At 55.1% G+C, this 16,478-nt stretch overlaps 14 non-coding genes and 3 pseudogenes across 14 annotated transcripts; all 17 read left to right on the top strand.

Moving 5' to 3' along the window:
* Window positions 1–1,209: 1,209 nt before the first annotated feature.
* Window positions 1,210–1,442, top strand: LOC140584184 (U2 spliceosomal RNA; annotated as a pseudogene).
* A 455-nt stretch (window positions 1,443–1,897) lies between these two features.
* Window positions 1,898–2,011, top strand: LOC140584669 (U5 spliceosomal RNA). Its single transcript, XR_011986631.1, has one exon. It is a non-coding gene; the product is annotated as a U5 spliceosomal RNA (small nuclear RNA).
* Window positions 2,012–2,206: 195 nt separating this feature from the next.
* On the top strand, window positions 2,207–2,330 carry LOC140584239 (U2 spliceosomal RNA; annotated as a pseudogene).
* Window positions 2,331–3,601: 1,271 nt separating this feature from the next.
* LOC140584194 (U2 spliceosomal RNA) lies at window positions 3,602–3,787 on the top strand. Its single transcript, XR_011986186.1, has one exon. It is a non-coding gene; the product is annotated as a U2 spliceosomal RNA (small nuclear RNA).
* A 439-nt stretch (window positions 3,788–4,226) lies between these two features.
* Window positions 4,227–4,340, top strand: LOC140584668 (U5 spliceosomal RNA). Its single transcript, XR_011986630.1, has one exon. It is a non-coding gene; the product is annotated as a U5 spliceosomal RNA (small nuclear RNA).
* A 195-nt stretch (window positions 4,341–4,535) lies between these two features.
* On the top strand, window positions 4,536–4,727 carry LOC140585182 (U2 spliceosomal RNA). The gene has a single exon (XR_011987142.1). It is a non-coding gene; the product is annotated as a U2 spliceosomal RNA (small nuclear RNA).
* Window positions 4,728–5,168: 441 nt separating this feature from the next.
* On the top strand, window positions 5,169–5,282 carry LOC140584667 (U5 spliceosomal RNA). The gene has a single exon (XR_011986629.1). It is a non-coding gene; the product is annotated as a U5 spliceosomal RNA (small nuclear RNA).
* Window positions 5,283–5,477: 195 nt separating this feature from the next.
* LOC140585181 (U2 spliceosomal RNA) lies at window positions 5,478–5,669 on the top strand. Its single transcript, XR_011987141.1, has one exon. It is a non-coding gene; the product is annotated as a U2 spliceosomal RNA (small nuclear RNA).
* Window positions 5,670–6,097: 428 nt separating this feature from the next.
* On the top strand, window positions 6,098–6,211 carry LOC140584666 (U5 spliceosomal RNA). Its single transcript, XR_011986628.1, has one exon. It is a non-coding gene; the product is annotated as a U5 spliceosomal RNA (small nuclear RNA).
* Window positions 6,212–8,179: 1,968 nt separating this feature from the next.
* LOC140584191 (U2 spliceosomal RNA) lies at window positions 8,180–8,414 on the top strand (annotated as a pseudogene).
* A 424-nt stretch (window positions 8,415–8,838) lies between these two features.
* LOC140584665 (U5 spliceosomal RNA) lies at window positions 8,839–8,952 on the top strand. The gene has a single exon (XR_011986627.1). It is a non-coding gene; the product is annotated as a U5 spliceosomal RNA (small nuclear RNA).
* Window positions 8,953–9,147: 195 nt separating this feature from the next.
* Window positions 9,148–9,339, top strand: LOC140584086 (U2 spliceosomal RNA). The gene has a single exon (XR_011986122.1). It is a non-coding gene; the product is annotated as a U2 spliceosomal RNA (small nuclear RNA).
* A 436-nt stretch (window positions 9,340–9,775) lies between these two features.
* On the top strand, window positions 9,776–9,889 carry LOC140584664 (U5 spliceosomal RNA). The gene has a single exon (XR_011986626.1). It is a non-coding gene; the product is annotated as a U5 spliceosomal RNA (small nuclear RNA).
* A 195-nt stretch (window positions 9,890–10,084) lies between these two features.
* LOC140584110 (U2 spliceosomal RNA) lies at window positions 10,085–10,272 on the top strand. The gene has a single exon (XR_011986146.1). It is a non-coding gene; the product is annotated as a U2 spliceosomal RNA (small nuclear RNA).
* A 424-nt stretch (window positions 10,273–10,696) lies between these two features.
* On the top strand, window positions 10,697–10,810 carry LOC140584662 (U5 spliceosomal RNA). The gene has a single exon (XR_011986624.1). It is a non-coding gene; the product is annotated as a U5 spliceosomal RNA (small nuclear RNA).
* Window positions 10,811–11,005: 195 nt separating this feature from the next.
* LOC140585179 (U2 spliceosomal RNA) lies at window positions 11,006–11,197 on the top strand. Its single transcript, XR_011987139.1, has one exon. It is a non-coding gene; the product is annotated as a U2 spliceosomal RNA (small nuclear RNA).
* A 420-nt stretch (window positions 11,198–11,617) lies between these two features.
* Window positions 11,618–11,731, top strand: LOC140584661 (U5 spliceosomal RNA). The gene has a single exon (XR_011986623.1). It is a non-coding gene; the product is annotated as a U5 spliceosomal RNA (small nuclear RNA).
* The last annotated feature ends 4,747 nt before the right edge of the window (window positions 11,732–16,478 follow it).

The raw sequence follows: 16,478 nt of genomic DNA, 5'->3' as shown, positions 1-16,478 counted from the left end.
CGCTTGGAAGAAGAGCTTCGCCGGATGTACTATGACGTGGAGCCACTGTGGAAGCTGGACCGGAGAGTGATCACCGTCCACGTCTTGGACCCCTTTGTTCCAGCTGAAGCGGTGGCTGCCTTCCTGGGCAGGTTTGTCGACGTGGTCCCTGGGCACAGGGACGTGAGAGACCAGCTGGGTGTCTGGACTGGGCGCAGGCAGTTCCGGGTGTGCCTGCGCCCCGACGCTAGCTCCCCTGACGGGTATAGCCACCCACCTGCTCATTTTATGATAGGTCGTTGCAAGGGCTACCTTTTTTACTCCGGGCAACCCTCCTCCTGCCGCTTGTGCCACGGCCTGGGCCACACCGCGGACTCCTGTACCACCATGAAGTGCTGGAGATGCCTGGACGTCGGTCACTTGGCGAAGGACTGCAAGGGCCCCCTCCGGTGTAACCTGTGCAGAGGTGAGGACCATCTGGCTCGGAGCTGCCCTCAGCGCAAACCGTCCTGGGCCGACGCCGTTACCCGGGGCTCGGCTGTGGACGGGGCCCGACAGCAGGCACTGCCGGGCTGCGCTGAGATGCACGGGGGAGCCGAGAGGGGAGCTGGGAACACCGAGGCTCAGCCCTTCGCCAGTGCCGATGGGGAGTCCACGGCCTCCAGTGCTTCTGTGGAGTCCCCAGGTAAGGGTCCATTGGCCGTGGCTGAAAAGCGCGCAACCTCTCCCTCCAGGTTTGTCCAAAGCAGGAGGAGGAAGAAGGCCCGGAGGAACGAGAACACTGCTTTAGGCCGAGAAGCGATTTCCCCTTTTGAGCAGATGGACTTACTAAGTGTTCTGGTCTCCCCACTTGAGAGACGGTCTTATCCAGTGCAGCAGGACATTGCAAATGAATGTTCTTTTTTAGCCACTGTTGAGTCTGGGGGAGACCTTAGTTTTAATGGGGATATGTCTGAGGATGATAATGTTTTACCTTTTTAAAGATTTTAGATTTTCTGCTATATTTATGGATTTAATACTGTTTTAATGGGTGTTGTAATGTTTTGAGTAGTTTCATATTTTAAGATTTGTATGTTATAAGGTGTCTTGTATTATTACGGCAGTAATATGTTTTTGTTAATTATGCTGTTGGATTAAGTTTGTGGGTATAAATGGGTTTTGATATGTGCTATTTTGATTAGTATTGATGTGGGTTTGTTTTAGTTAGTATGTGGAAGATGTTGGGTTTTTATAGTTTTATGTGTTGTTCTTAGATTGTAAGCAGAAATGTTGAATAAAGATGAATTAAAAAAAAAAAAAAAAAAAAAAATCTGTTCTTATCAGTTTAATATCTGATACGTCCCCCATGGAGGGGACCACATATTAAACGGATTTTTGGAACAGGGAGCCGGAAGTGGGGCTTGCCCCGTCCGCTCCACGCATCGACCCGGTATTGCAGTGCTTCCGGGAATGGTGCACCTCTACTGCCCCCTGTTGTCGAAAGGCAGAACTGACTGACTGACTGACTGACTGACTGACTGACTGACTGACTGACTGACTGACTGACTGACTGACTGAGTGAGTGAGTGAGTGACTAATAGACTGAGTGCTGTGAGGGGGGGGGCCCTGTCTGTGCGTGGCCCCCGTTTCCCGCCGTTTTTCTTTTTTTTTTTTTTTTTTTTTTTTTTTTTTTTTAAAGGAAGGTGACACACTGTTTGTGCGGTGGACAGCTGCGCTGAGGTAAGGCATGATGTCATCTTTGCCTTTTGAATTTCCCCTCATGTTTGTTAAAATGATTGCTGTCTTTTGAGAGGACAGGAGGACAGGGAGGAGTCGGGGCCCCGAGGACGGCGGCTGCGACGCCCCTGGGCATTCTACTCCGAGCGGGGGCGTCACGCAGGCCCGGCTAACGGCGACGGGCTTGGCGGCGGCCCCATATCGACTCGGGTCTCTCTTCATCCCGTATAAATCTTTCGCCTTTTACTAAAGATTTCCGTGGAGAGGGATAGCGATGAGTTCATGGTATTTTTGGAGGCTCTGCCCAAGCAGAGCTGCACTGCTGCTGTCAAAGGAAGACTGGGCCCGGCTTAGCGGCTGGCGTTAGGTGCCCGGTGGCGCGGCTGTGGTCTCCCTGGATCACGCGTGGACTCGCCGGGCGACACCTGCCAGAGGGGCTGGTGAGGGCTGAGCCGCGCCAGCTCCGTCGGCATCCCGCATGCCGGCGCCCGGCGGGGCGCAATTTGTGGGTATCGCTTCTCGGCCTTTTGGCTAAGATCAAGTGTAGTATCTGTTCTTATCAGGTATGAGTATGTGAGGAGGGAAGTGATGTACCTTGGAAAGGACAGTGGGGGGAGGGATGTTCCTGACTTCCCTCTCAAGCTTGACTGCCTGTTCTTCTCCCAGATCTGTGCACGTCTGGTGGCTCCCCTAGAACACCCCCACCAGTATTTTGTTCACTTGTGGCTGGCCCTGCCCATGAGACGTCTGTTGACGTCGTGGTCCAACGCCGGGCCCAAGGCGGAGACGCTGCCGACCCACTATCACCATGCTATTAAGTGGAGTAAGTCTCTTCCGGCAGGTCTCCCCCCAGGGACCCTCACCAGGCACCGAGCCCTGTATCGGGCTGTGCTGGTGAAGAGGGGAACCCGTGCTGTGCTGGGCCTGGAGAAGGACACCTGGACCAGGATCCAGCCCAAGGGGTTGGATAACCGGCTGCAGGACCTGAACTGGCAGTGTGTGCATGGTAAGCTGCCGGTCAGGGATGTACTGTACAGGCACAAGCTGACCAGACACTCAGGCTGCCCACGTCCCGAGTGCTCAGAGGAGGAGACCCTCAGGCACGCCTTTTGGGACTGTGGGTATGCCAGGGAGGTCTGGAGATCAGTGCAAGGCCTGTGCAGGAAACTAGACCCGCAGTTTGTGTTGTCCTACGATAAGGTGATGATGGGGTGGCCCCAAGGTCCTCAGACTCCCTTCCCGCCCCGGATGTGGCTGCTGATCAGCATGACCAAACGTGAACTTTGGAATGCAAGGTCGGCACTCATCCATAAAGGGGCAGATTTGAGGGCCTGGGGATTATATCGAAAGATTGTGGCGGACTTGGATTTCAGGATGGAGCGGGACATCATCCAGTGGGGCTATCACGAGGCCAAGGAAAGGTGGAAGGGCCTTCTGCGGCCATAGCCCCACTAACATCTTGGTGAGTACGAGCTCCATCCAGGAAGGTCGGTGTGGCACGTGAGTTGTGAACGCACGCACCTTATACTGTGCCTTTCTTGGTGGTGCGTTAATGTTTTTTTTTTCAGTGTCACACCATAAAGTTCACAAGGATCGGAAACCCTTTGCAATGGGATTTTAAGCCTGGGGGTGATTTTGAAAATAACCACTGACACTCAATGGTTTTTGATTAATATTTGCTTATTTATTGAATGTCTGGTGTGGTTTATGTATTTTATATTTAAATTTTAAACTCTGATATGGGCTGAATTTTAACGGTGTGTTAATGTCTTGTTTGAAATCCTTTTAAGGAGATTATAATTGTAATATTTTATTGATTGAAATAAAAATTGTAATTGAATTTGAAATAGCCGGAATGATGAGTGAAGGTTGGCCGAGTTGATGAAGCGACGGGTATCCAACTCTGACTGGTTTGATAAAAAAAAAAAAAAAAAAAAATCTGTTCTTATCAGTTTAATATCTGATACGTCCCCCATGGAGGGGACCACATATTAAACGGATTTTTGGAACAGGGAGCCGGAAGTGGGGCTTGCCCCGTCCGCTCCACGCATCGACCCGGTATTGCAGTGCTTCCGGGAATGGTGCACCTCTACTGCCCCCTGTTGTCGAAAGGCAGAACTGACTGACTGACTGACTGACTGACTGACTGACTGACTGACTGACTGACTGACTGACTGAGTGAGTGAGTGAGTGACTAATAGACTGAGTGCTGTGAGGGGGGGGGCCCTGTCTGTGCGTGGCCCCCGTTTCCCGCCGTTTTTCTTTTTTTTTTTTTTTTTTTTTTTTTAAAGGAAGGTGACACACTGTTTGTGCGGTGGACAGCTGCGCTGAGGTAAGGCATGATGTCATCTTTGCCTTTTGAATTTCCCCTCATGTTTGTTAAAATGATTGCTGTCTTTTGAGAGGACAGGAGGACAGGGAGGAGTCGGGGCCCCGAGGACGGCGGCTGCGACGCCCCTGGGCATTCTACTCCGAGCGGGGGCGTCACGCAGGCCCGGCTAACGGCGACGGGCTTGGCGGCGGCCCCATATCGACTCGGGTCTCTCTTCATCCCGTATAAATCTTTCGCCTTTTACTAAAGATTTCCGTGGAGAGGGATAGCGATGAGTTCATGGTATTTTTGGAGGCTCTGCCCAAGCAGAGCTGCACTGCTGCTGTCAAAGGAAGACTGGGCCCGGCTTAGCGGCTGGCGTTAGGTGCCCGGTGGCGCGGCTGTGGTCTCCCTGGATCACGCGTGGACTCGCCGGGCGACACCTGCCAGAGGGGCTGGTGAGGGCTGAGCCGCGCCAGCTCCGTCGGCATCCCGCATGCCGGCGCCCGGCGGGGCGCAATTTGTGGGTATCGCTTCTCGGCCTTTTGGCTAAGATCAAGTGTAGTATCTGTTCTTATCAGTTTAATATCTGATACGTCCCCCATGGAGGGGACCACATATTAAACGGATTTTTGGAACAGGGAGCCGGAAGTGGGGCTTGCCCCGTCCGCTCCACGCATCGACCCGGTATTGCAGTGCTTCCGGGAATGGTGCACCTCTACTGCCCCCTGTTGTCGAAAGGCAGAACTGACTGACTGACTGACTGACTGACTGACTGACTGACTGACTGACTGACTGACTGACTGAGTGAGTGAGTGAGTGAGTGACTAATAGACTGAGTGCTGTGAGGGGGGGGGCCCTGTCTGTGCGTGGCCCCCGTTTCCCGCCGTTTTTCTTTTTTTTTTTTTTTTTTTTTTTTTTTTAAAGGAAGGTGACACACTGTTTGTGCGGTGGACAGCTGCGCTGAGGTAAGGCATGATGTCATCTTTGCCTTTTGAATTTCCCCTCATGTTTGTTAAAATGATTGCTGTCTTTTGAGAGGACAGGAGGACAGGGAGGAGTCGGGGAGGACGGCGGCTGCGACGCCCCTGGGCATTCTACTCCGAGCGGGGGCGTCACGCAGGCCCGGCTAACGGCGACGGGCTTGGCGGCGGCCCCATATCGACTCGGGTCTCTCTTCATCCCGTATAAATCTTTCGCCTTTTACTAAAGATTTCCGTGGAGAGGGATAGCGATGAGTTCATGGTATTTTTGGAGGCTCTGCCCAAGCAGAGCTGCACTGCTGCTGTCAAAGGAAGACTGGGCCCGGCTTAGCGGCTGGCGTTAGGTGCCCGGTGGCGCGGCTGTGGTCTCCCTGGATCACGCGTGGACTCGCCGGGCGACACCTGCCAGAGGGGCTGGTGAGGGCTGAGCCGCGCCAGCTCCGTCGGCATCCCGCATGCTGGCGCCCGGCGGGGCGCAATTTGTGGGTATCGCTTCTCGGCCTTTTGGCTAAGATCAAGTGTAGTATCTGTTCTTATCAGTTTAATATCTGATACGTCCCCCATGGAGGGGACCACATATTAAACGGATTTTTGGAACAGGGAGCCGGAAGTGGGGCTTGCCCCGTCCGCTCCACGCATCGACCCGGTATTGCAGTGCTTCCGGGAATGGTGCACCTCTACTGCCCCCTGTTGTCGAAAGGCAGAACTGACTGACTGACTGACTGACTGACTGACTGACTGACTGACTGACTGACTGACTGACTGAGTGAGTGAGTGACTAATAGACTGAGTGCTGTGAGGGGGGGGGCCCTGTCTGTGCGTGGCCCCCGTTTCCCGCCGTTTTTCTTTTTTTTTTTTTTTTTTAAAGGAAGGTGACACACTGTTTGTGCGGTGGACAGCTGCGCTGAGGTAAGGCATGATGTCATCTTTGCCTTTTGAATTTCCCCTCATGTTTGTTAAAATGATTGCTGTCTTTTGAGAGGACAGGAGGACAGGGAGGAGTCGGGGCCCCGAGGACGGCGGCTGCGACGCCCCTGGGCATTCTACTCCGAGCGGGGGCGTCACGCAGGCCCGGCTAACGGCGACGGGCTTGGCGGCGGCCCCATATCGACTCGGGTCTCTCTTCATCCCGTATAAATCTTTCGCCTTTTACTAAAGATTTCCGTGGAGAGGGATAGCGATGAGTTCATGGTATTTTTGGAGGCTCTGCCCAAGCAGAGCTGCACTGCTGCTGTCAAAGGAAGACTGGGCCCGGCTTAGCGGCTGGCGTTAGGTGCCCGGTGGCGCGGCTGTGGTCTCCCTGGATCACGCGTGGACTCGCCGGGCGACACCTGCCAGAGGGGCTGGTGAGGGCTGAGCCGCGCCAGCTCCGTCGGCATCCCGCATGCCGGCGCCCGGCGGGGCGCAATTTGTGGGTATCGCTTCTCGGCCTTTTGGCTAAGATCAAGTGCTGCTTTTTGGAGGGATTTTTATTGCCAGGTTTTTTAGTGGAGGCAACAGCGAACCTAAAGCGTGACCAGCAGGTGGCTTGACCGCCGCTGCCACGGGGCTAGCTGTTGTCTCCTTTTAGCGCTTTTTTTATTTTGGGTAGCCCTTGCAAGCCTAACGTGCAGGTTCGGGTGGCTTGACCGCCGTTCCCGCAGGGTGAGCTTGGGGTTTTATTTCCAGCTTTTATTAGTTTAGGCACCCAGCTAGGACACGTCGACTCCCTGCCCGGCTCCCGAGGACTCTCTTGCCCACCATCGCCAGGATGTCCGGGAGCCCACACAGGACCGTCGTAGTCATCCGGCATACAGCAGCCTTCAAGTGGACTCACCAGGAGGAACCGGAGAGTTTCCCGGAGAGACTGAGCTTCATCCGGGAGGTGCTCTTCGGCCTCCTGGGACTCACCATGGAAGACATCATCTGTGTGCAGCGCAACCAGTCTTCGGCCTTCTTCTATGTGACTTGCACTACGGAAGAGGGCTACAAGAGGATGTTGGCTGCATGCAGCCGCTTGGAGGAAGAGCTTCGCCGGATGTTCTATGACGTGGAGCCACTGTGGAAGCTGGACCGGAGAGTGATCACCGTCCACGTCTTGGACCCCTTCGTTCCAGCTGAAGCGGTGGCTGCCTTCCTGGGCAGGTTTGTCGACGTGGTCCCTGGGCACAGGGACGTGAGAGACCAGCTGGGTGTCTGGACTGGGCGCAGGCAGTTCCGGGTGTGCCTGCGCCCCGACGCTAGCTCCCCTGACGGGTATAGCCACCCACCTGCTTATTTTATTATAGGTCGTTGCAAGGGCTACCTTTTTTACTCCGGGCAACCCTCCTCCTGCCGCTTGTGCCACGGCCTGGGCCACACCGCGGACTCCTGTACCACCATGAAGTGCTGGAGATGCCTGGACGTCGGTCACCTGGCGAAGGACTGCAAGGGCCCCCTCCGGTGTAACCTGTGCAGAGGTGAGGACCATCTGGCCCGGAGCTGCCCTCAGCGCAAACCGTCCTGGGCCGACGCCGTTGCTCGGGGTTCGGCTGTGGACGGGGCCCGACAGCAGGCACTGCCGGGCTGCGCTGAGATGCACGGGGGAGCCGAGAGGGGAGCTGAGAACAGCGAGGAACAGCCCTTCGCCGGTGCTGATGGGGAGTCCACGGCTTCCAGCGCTTCGGTGGAGTCCCCTGGTAAGGGTCAAGTGGCCGTGGCTGAAAAGCGCGCAACCTCTCCCTCCAGGTTTGTCCAATGCAGGAGGAGGAAGAAGGCCCGGAGGAACGAGGACACTGCTTTAGGCCGAGAAGCGATCTTCCCCTTAGAGCTAATTGATCTGCAAAGTGTTTTGGTCTCCCCCCAAGAGAGACGTTTTTATGCAGGGCAGCAGGACTTTGCTAATGAACGCTCTTTTTTAGTTGCTGCCGAGTCGGGGGGGGACCTTAGTTTTAATGGGGATATTGTTGATGATGATAGTGTTTTACCTTTTTAGACATTTTAGGATTTCTGCTGTATTTATGTATTTAATACTGTTTTAACGTGTGTTGTAATGGTGTTGTAGGGTTGAAGTATTTTAGAAGTTTTATGTATGTGGTATTATATGATTGTTTTATAATATGTGTTATATATGTTGTTGTTTTATGATTGAATAGGTTAGGAGTGTGATTTATATGTGTATTTCTTTTAGTGTTGAAGTTAGCTTATTATGGGTAGTGTGATAAATGTCTTTATAGTTTTATGTGTTGGTTTTAGATTGTATGCAGAAATGTTGATTAAAGATGAATAAAAAAAAAAAAAAAAAAAAAAAAAATCTGTTCTTATCAGTTTAATATCTGATACGTCCCCCATGGAGGGGACCACATATTAAACGGATTTTTGGAACAGGGAGCCGGAAGTGGGGCTTGCCCCGTCCGCTCCACGCATCGACCCGGTATTGCAGTGCTTCCGGGAATGGTGCACCTCTACTGCCCCCTGTTGTCGAAAGGCAGAACTGACTGACTGACTGACTGACTGACTGACTGACTGACTGACTGACTGAGTGAGTGAGTGAGTGACTAATAGACTGAGTGCTGTGAGGGGGGGGGCCCTGTCTGTGCGTGGCCCCCGTTTCCCGCCGTTTTTCTTTTTTTTTTTTTTTTTTTTTTAAAGGAAGGTGACACACTGTTTGTGCGGTGGACAGCTGCGCTGAGGTAAGGCATGATGTCATCTTTGCCTTTTGAATTTCCCCTCATGTTTGTTAAAATGATTGCTGTCTTTTGAGAGGACAGGAGGACAGGGAGGAGTCGGGGCCCCGAGGACGGCGGCTGCGACGCCCCTGGGCATTCTACTCCGAGCGGGGGCGTCACGCAGGCCCGGCTAACGGCGACGGGCTTGGCGGCGGCCCCATATCGACTCGGGTCTCTCTTCATCCCGTATAAATCTTTCGCCTTTTACTAAAGATTTCCGTGGAGAGGGATAGCGATGAGTTCATGGTATTTTTGGAGGCTCTGCCCAAGCAGAGCTGCACTGCTGCTGTCAAAGGAAGACTGGGCCCGGCTTAGCGGCTGGCGTTAGGTGCCCGGTGGCGCGGCTGTGGTCTCCCTGGATCACGCGTGGACTCGCCGGGCGACACCTGCCAGAGGGGCTGGTGAGGGCTGAGCCGCGCCAGCTCCGTCGGCATCCCGCATGCTGGCGCCCGGCGGGGCGCAATTTGTGGGTATCGCTTCTCGGCCTTTTGGCTAAGATCAAGTGTAGTATCTGTTCTTATCAGTTTAATATCTGATACGTCCCCCATGGAGGGGGCCACATATTAAACGGATTTTTGGAACAGGGAGCCGGAAGTGGGGCTTGCCCCGTCCGCTCCACGCATCGACCCGGTATTGCAGTGCTTCCGGGAATGGTGCACCTCTACTGCCCCCTGTTGTCGAAAGGCAGAACTGACTGACTGACTGACTGACTGACTGACTGACTGACTGACTGACTGACTGACTGACTGACTGAGTGAGTGAGTGAGTGACTAATAGACTGAGTGCTGTGAGGGGGGGGGCCCTGTCTGTGCGTGGCCCCCGTTTCCCGCCGTTTTTCTTTTTTTTTTTTTTTTTTAAAGGAAGGTGACACACTGTTTGTGCGGTGGACAGCTGCGCTGAGGTAAGGCATGATGTCATCTTTGCCTTTTGAATTTCCCCTCATGTTTGTTAAAATGATTGCTGTCTTTTGAGAGGACAGGAGGACAGGGAGGAGTCGGGGCCCCGAGGACGGCGGCTGCGACGCCCCTGGGCATTCTACTCCGAGCGGGGGCGTCACGCAGGCCCGGCTAACGGCGACGGGCTTGGCGGCGGCCCCATATCGACTCGGGTCTCTCTTCATCCCGTATAAATCTTTCGCCTTTTACTAAAGATTTCCGTGGAGAGGGATAGCGATGAGTTCATGGTATTTTTGGAGGCTCTGCCCAAGCAGAGCTGCACTGCTGCTGTCAAAGGAAGACTGGGCCCGGCTTAGCGGCTGGCGTTAGGTGCCCGGTGGCGCGGCTGTGGTCTCCCTGGATCACGCGTGGACTCGCCGGGCGACACCTGCCAGAGGGGCTGGTGAGGGCTGAGCCGCGCCAGCTCCGTCGGCATCCCGCATGCCGGCGCCCGGCGGGGCGCAATTTGTGGGTATCGCTTCTCGGCCTTTTGGCTAAGATCAAGTGTAGTATCTGTTCTTATCAGTTTAATATCTGATACGTCCCCCATGGAGGGGACCACATATTAAACGGATTTTTGGAACAGGGAGCCGGAAGGCTTGCCCCGTCCGCTCCACGCATCGACCCGGTATTGCAGTGCTTCCGGGAATGGTGCACCTCTACTGCCCCCTGTTGTCGAAAGGCAGAACTGACTGACTGACTGACTGACTGACTGACTGACTGACTGACTGACTGAGTGAGTGAGTGAGTGACTAATAGACTGAGTGCTGTGAGGGGGGGGGCCCTGTCTGTGCGTGGCCCCCGTTTCCCGCCGTTTTTCTTTTTTTTTTTTTTTTTTTTTTAAAGGAAGGTGACACACTGTTTGTGCGGTGGACAGCTGCGCTGAGGTAAGGCATGATGTCATCTTTGCCTTTTGAATTTCCCCTCATGTTTGTTAAAATGATTGCTGTCTTTTGAGAGGACAGGAGGACAGGGAGGAGTCGGGGCCCCGAGGACGGCGGCTGCGACGCCCCTGGGCATTCTACTCCGAGCGGGGGCGTCACGCAGGCCCGGCTAACGGCGACGGGCTTGGCGGCGGCCCCATATCGACTCGGGTCTCTCTTCATCCCGTATAAATCTTTCGCCTTTTACTAAAGATTTCCGTGGAGAGGGATAGCGATGAGTTCATGGTATTTTTGGAGGCTCTGCCCAAGCAGAGCTGCACTGCTGCTGTCAAAGGAAGACTGGGCCCGGCTTAGCGGCTGGCGTTAGGTGCCCGGTGGCGCGGCTGTGGTCTCCCTGGATCACGCGTGGACTCGCCGGGCGACACCTGCCAGAGGGGCTGGTGAGGGCTGAGCCGCGCCAGCTCCGTCGGCATCCCGCATGCTGGCGCCCGGCGGGGCGCAATTTGTGGGTATCGCTTCTCGGCCTTTTGGCTAAGATCAAGTGTAGTATCTGTTCTTATCAGTTTAATATCTGATACGTCCCCCATGGAGGGGACCACATATTAAACGGATTTTTGGAACAGGGAGCCGGAAGTGGGGCTTGCCCCGTCCGCTCCACGCATCGACCCGGTATTGCAGTGCTTCCGGGAATGGTGCACCTCTACTGCCCCCTGTTGTCGAAAGGCAGAACTGACTGACTGACTGACTGACTGACTGACTGACTGACTGACTGAGTGAGTGAGTGAGTGAGTGACTAATAGACTGAGTGCTGTGAGGGGGGGGGCCCTGTCTGTGCGTGGCCCCCGTTTCCCGCCGTTTTTCTTTTTTTTTTTTTTTTTTAAAGGAAGGTGACACACTGTTTGTGCGGTGGACAGCTGCGCTGAGGTAAGGCATGATGTCATCTTTGCCTTTTGAATTTCCCCTCATGTTTGTTAAAATGATTGCTGTCTTTTGAGAGGACAGGAGGACAGGGAGGAGTCGGGGCCCCGAGGACGGCGGCTGCGACGCCCCTGGGCATTCTACTCCGAGCGGGGGCGTCACGCAGGCCCGGCTAACGGCGACGGGCTTGGCGGCGGCCCCATATCGACTCGGGTCTCTCTTCATCCCGTATAAATCTTTCGCCTTTTACTAAAGATTTCCGTGGAGAGGGATAGCGATGAGTTCATGGTATTTTTGGAGGCTCTGCCCAAGCAGAGCTGCACTGCTGCTGTCAAAGGAAGACTGGGCCCGGCTTAGCGGCTGGCGTTAGGTGCCCGGTGGCGCGGCTGTGGTCTCCCTGGATCACGCGTGGACTCGCCGGGCGACACCTGCCAGAGGGGCTGGTGAGGGCTGAGCCGCGCCAGCTCCGTCGGCATCCCGCATGCCGGCGCCCGGCGGGGCGCAATTTGTGGGTATCGCTTCTCGGCCTTTTGGCTAAGATCAAGTTTTTAAAAACTTTTGGCGTTTTTCTTAGCCGTTTTACCCGTCGTGTTTTTTAGTTTAGCGGATACCAAGGGGATCCTAATGCGTGCCCAGCAGGTGGCCTGACCGCCGCTGCCACGGGGTGAACCTTGGTATCCTGTTTTAGTGTTTTTCAGCCCTTGTTTGTTTTTATTCACTTTTATTATTTTATTTTTTAGTCTAGTTTTTAGCTCAGCCCGTCTTGGACTACGGCGGAAGGACCTCTGGAACACTGCGCCTTGCTCCACTCCGAGTGGGACGGCTGATGCCGGAGCACCCCAGCTGGAGGATGGCAGCTACGGCTCCCAGGACGGCAGTGACGGCCCCAGCGGCGGCTCCAGTGGCCGGGACGACCCCCTCCTCCGGACCGGGTCCGATGGTAGGTGGCGGTCTGCTTAACACGGCCCGGTTCCGTTGGAGGAACCTGGATGGAGAGGCCCAGTTTCACGACAGGGTCTTCTTCATCCGGGAGGTGGTGTTTGGTGTGCTGGGCTTTAAGCTGGAGGACCTGATCTGCGTCCAGAGGAACCATCCCCAGAGGTTTCTGGATGTTACCTTGGCCTCTGAGGAGGCATACCGGAGGGTGCTGGAGCAGAGCAAGTCCGACCACCCGCTCTTGAATATGTACTCGGTTGAGCCCTTGTGGTTTACGGACAAGCGGGTGGTAACGGTGCATGTGTTCAATCCTTACGTGTCGGCGGAGGCCGTCTGCCATTTCCTCACTAAACACGTTGAGGTTTTACCAGGACACAGAGACGTCCGGGACGAGCTGGGTGTGTGGAATGGGCGCCGCCAGTTTCAGGTGCGACTGCGGCCGGATGGAAAGGGGGGATATCTTCATCCCCCAGCCTACTTTTCCATCGGGCCCAACAGGGGGTACCTGTTCTACACTGGACAGCCTACCTTCTGCCGGTCGTGCCAGGGCCATGGACACAAGGCGGAGGACTGCCCGGACCTTAAGTGCCGTAACTGCCTTGAGCCCGGGCACATGGCTAAGGACTGTAAGGGCCCCCAACGTTGCCGCCACTGTAGCAGCGAGGAGCACCTGGCCCGTGTCTGCCCCCAGCGCTCCTATGCGGGCGTTCTGGCGGGTGGTGGGCAGGTGAGGCGGGTGCCGGACCGGGAGCTGCTCCCTGCCCCAAAGCCAGGGGGGCCTCAGGAGAGGTCAGTGGGGGCCCAGGAAGAAGTGGCCAGGTCCCCAGTGAAGACCCCGTTGGGGGCTGAGGGGCCCCGGGCTCAGGCTGGGCAGTCCCCGCAGGCCCGGGCCGGGGTCACCAAAAGGAAGAAGAAGGGTGACCCCAAGGACAAAACTAAGAAGACGAGGAAGGAAGCAGAGGAGGCAACAGGTACCCCCAAGGAGGCGGCGCCCCCAGCTGAGGCCCCTGTACAGGTCGTATCGCCCCCCGCCCCCAAAACAGAAGATATAAGTTGGAATTTGTCAATGTTGTCCCCAGCCCTTCCCCAGGAGGACATTACCTTTTCGGGCCTGGAGGTTTCACCAAACGACCAGGCCTACCTGGAGGACTCCATGCTGGGGAAAATTCTGGGCATGAGCGGGGAGGGGGAACAGGGGTCTTAATAGCTGGTTTTATTATAGTTTTTAAAATTTTTATGGTTTTAATTTCTTATTGTTTTATTCTTTTTTTAATCCCCCCATGGCTGATTTTAAAATTTTTACTGTTAACGTCAGAGGGTTGAGGAACCCAGTCAAAAGGGCCGCGGTCTTTGATGAACTGACATCCTCCCCTTTCAATCTCTGTTTCTTGCAGGAAGTCCACCTCAGGGACCAGCGGGACGTGGCTCTTTTCTCACAAGCGTGGAAGAGGGGTAAGTCCTGCTGGAGCGTTGGTGGTGTCCATTCTTCAGGCGTCGGCATCCTTTTTGGTGACCGGGCCTTTGAGAATGTGAGTACCTTCACTGTAGTGCAGGGAAGGGTTTTGGGAGTGGACGCCACCTGGAGAGGTCAGCACATCCGGGCGATGTGCGTTTACGCTCCAGTGGAGGCCTCGTCCCGCATTGCGCTTTTTGAGGAGCTGGCCCAGTTTTGTGTCACTAATAGACACATAATTTTAGGAGGGGACTTCAATACTTTTTTAGAAGGGAAAGGGGATGTCAGCACTAAACATTTTAGGAATTTGATCCGCAGCCTCAACCTCTCTGATGGTTTTAAAACGTGCAACCCCACAGATCCGGGCCATACCTGGCACAACAGTCGTGGGGCCAGCAGCCGTATTGATTATATTTTAGCTTCGCCCTCTGTTGTTTTTAGGAAGGTTTTGAGGTCTCCACGGTGGTACTCGGACCATACATCGGTCGAGGCCACAGTTTCCATTGACGCCCCTACCTTCGGGAGGGGCTATTGGAAGCTGAACGTGGAGATCTTAGAAGAGAGAGACTTTAGGTCTCTCTTCCTGGATCATTTTACTGCGTGGCGGGGCTGTAAGGCAGCCTACGTCTCCACGGCCGCATGGTGGGAGAGCGTAAAAGAGAGGGTTAGAGCTCTAGCTATCCACTATTGCGGCCAGCGTAAAGCTAAAAGGCTTTACGAAATCCAACGGCTAGAGACCAGGCTGCAGAGGGAGTATGCCCGCCACAACAACGGAGGGGCTTTTAACTTTGAGGAGGTGCAGGCAGCCAAAGCTAAGCTGAGGGGCCTGCACGAGCAATCGGCTGCGGCCTCCTTGTTTTGGGCCAGGGCTTTGGAAAGGGAGGAGAATGAGAAATGTACAGCCTTCTTCTTTAATAAGGTGAAACTGGCCCGTGAGGAAAAGTGTTTCACTGCCCTCCGGGACCAAGGAGGCAACCTGGTCTCCGATTCGGCCCGGATGCTGGAGGTTGCTAAATGTTTTTACGGTGACCTTTTTAAGAAAAGGGAGACCGAACCTGAGCTAGGGGAGCAGTTTTTATCTAAACTCAAACCTAGTCTTCCCAGTGAGGCAAGGGACAGCTTAGATGCCCCCTTCACTCTAGCCGAGCTGACTGAGGTGCTAGGCAAAATGAACCGGCGCAAAGTTCCTGGTCTCGATGGACTCCCCGTGGAATTCTATTCCACGTTTTGGGAAGTCCTCGGGCCGGAGCTGCTAGAAGGGGCTGAGGACGTGCAGCGTCAGGGCATGCTCACCAAGAGCATGCGGTCAGGGGTCTTGTCTTTGTTGTACAAGAAGGGCGATCGTGCCGAACTTGGCAACTGGAGACCCCTGACAATGCTTGGCGTAGATGCAAAGATCATAGCAAAGACCCTAACTGAGCGCCTAAAAAAGGCCATGACCCACCTGGTCCATAGTGACCAGACTTGCGGGGTCCCGGGTCGATCTGCGACTTGGAATTTACATTTAATTCGGGACGCGATCGCCTGGGCTGAGGACAGGAATGTCCCTCTGGCACTCGTTAGCTTGGACCAGGAGAAGGCGTTTGACCGAGTGGACCACTGCTTCCTGTTTGGGGTATTGAGCAGGCTAGGTTTTGGGCCTAAGTTCTTGGGATGGGTTCATGCGCTTTATACTGAGGTTGGTAGCCATGTGTCGATTAATGGTTCCCTCAGTGATTGGGTTCCCCAGTCAAGTGGAGTGAGGCAGGGTTGCCCTCTCTCCCCCCTCCTCTACGCTCTATATATAGAGCCGTTGGCGAGCGCCATCCGTGCCCATCCAGGTATCAACGGCCTGATCCTGCCAGGGAGTGGGGGCCTGACGGTAAAGCTGGCCCAGTACGCAGACGATACCACTCTGTTTGTGTGCTCGGACCATGCGCTCGGTCACGCCCTGGGCTTGGTGCAGGCGTTCGGGAAGGCCTCCGGGGCTGCACTTAACCTGAGCAAGTCGGTGGTCAAGTACTTTGGCAGCTGGAAGGCGAGAGAGGACGTCCCGGGGGGGCTCACTCTCTGCGGCGGCCCTCTCAAGGTGTTGGGGGTTAACTTTCTTTCGAAAGGTGCTGCCCGGGTAAACTGGGAAGAGCGTTTGACGATCGCCAGGCGGAAGATGGGGATGTGGAAGGCCAGGTCCCTGTCCTTCCTGGGTAAGGTTCTCGCCTTGAAGGTTGATATCCTTCCCACCCTCCTCTACCTCGCCCATGTGTTCCCCATGCCCCGCTTCATGCGGAGAGGCTTAACTAAGGATGTGTTTAACCTTGTTTGGGGCGGCAGGTATGAGTATGTGAGGAGGGAAGTGATGTACCTTGGAAAGGACAGTGGGGGGAGGGATGTTCCTGACTTCCCTCTCAAGCTTGACTGCCTGTTCTTCTCCCAGATCTGTGCACGTCTGGTGGCTCCCCTAGAACACCCCCACCAGTATTTTGTTCACTTGTGGCTGGCCCTGCCCATGAGACGTCTGTTGACGTCGTGGTCCAACGCCGGGCCCAAGGCGGAGACGCTGCCGACCCACTATCACCATGCTATTAAGTGGAGTAAGTCTCTTCCGGCAGGTCTCCCCCCAGGGACCCTCACCAGGCACCGAGCCCTGTATCGGGCTGTGCTGGTGAAGAGGGGAACCCGTGCTGTGCTGGGCCTGGAG

The sequence above is a fragment of the Paramormyrops kingsleyae genome, unplaced genomic scaffold (genome assembly GCF_048594095.1).
Source record: "Paramormyrops kingsleyae isolate MSU_618 unplaced genomic scaffold, PKINGS_0.4 ups31, whole genome shotgun sequence".
Classification (NCBI taxonomy): domain Eukaryota; kingdom Metazoa; phylum Chordata; class Actinopteri; order Osteoglossiformes; family Mormyridae; genus Paramormyrops; species Paramormyrops kingsleyae.
The sequence above is the reverse complement of the archived record's forward strand: the minus strand, read 5'-3'. Positions and strand labels throughout refer to the sequence as shown.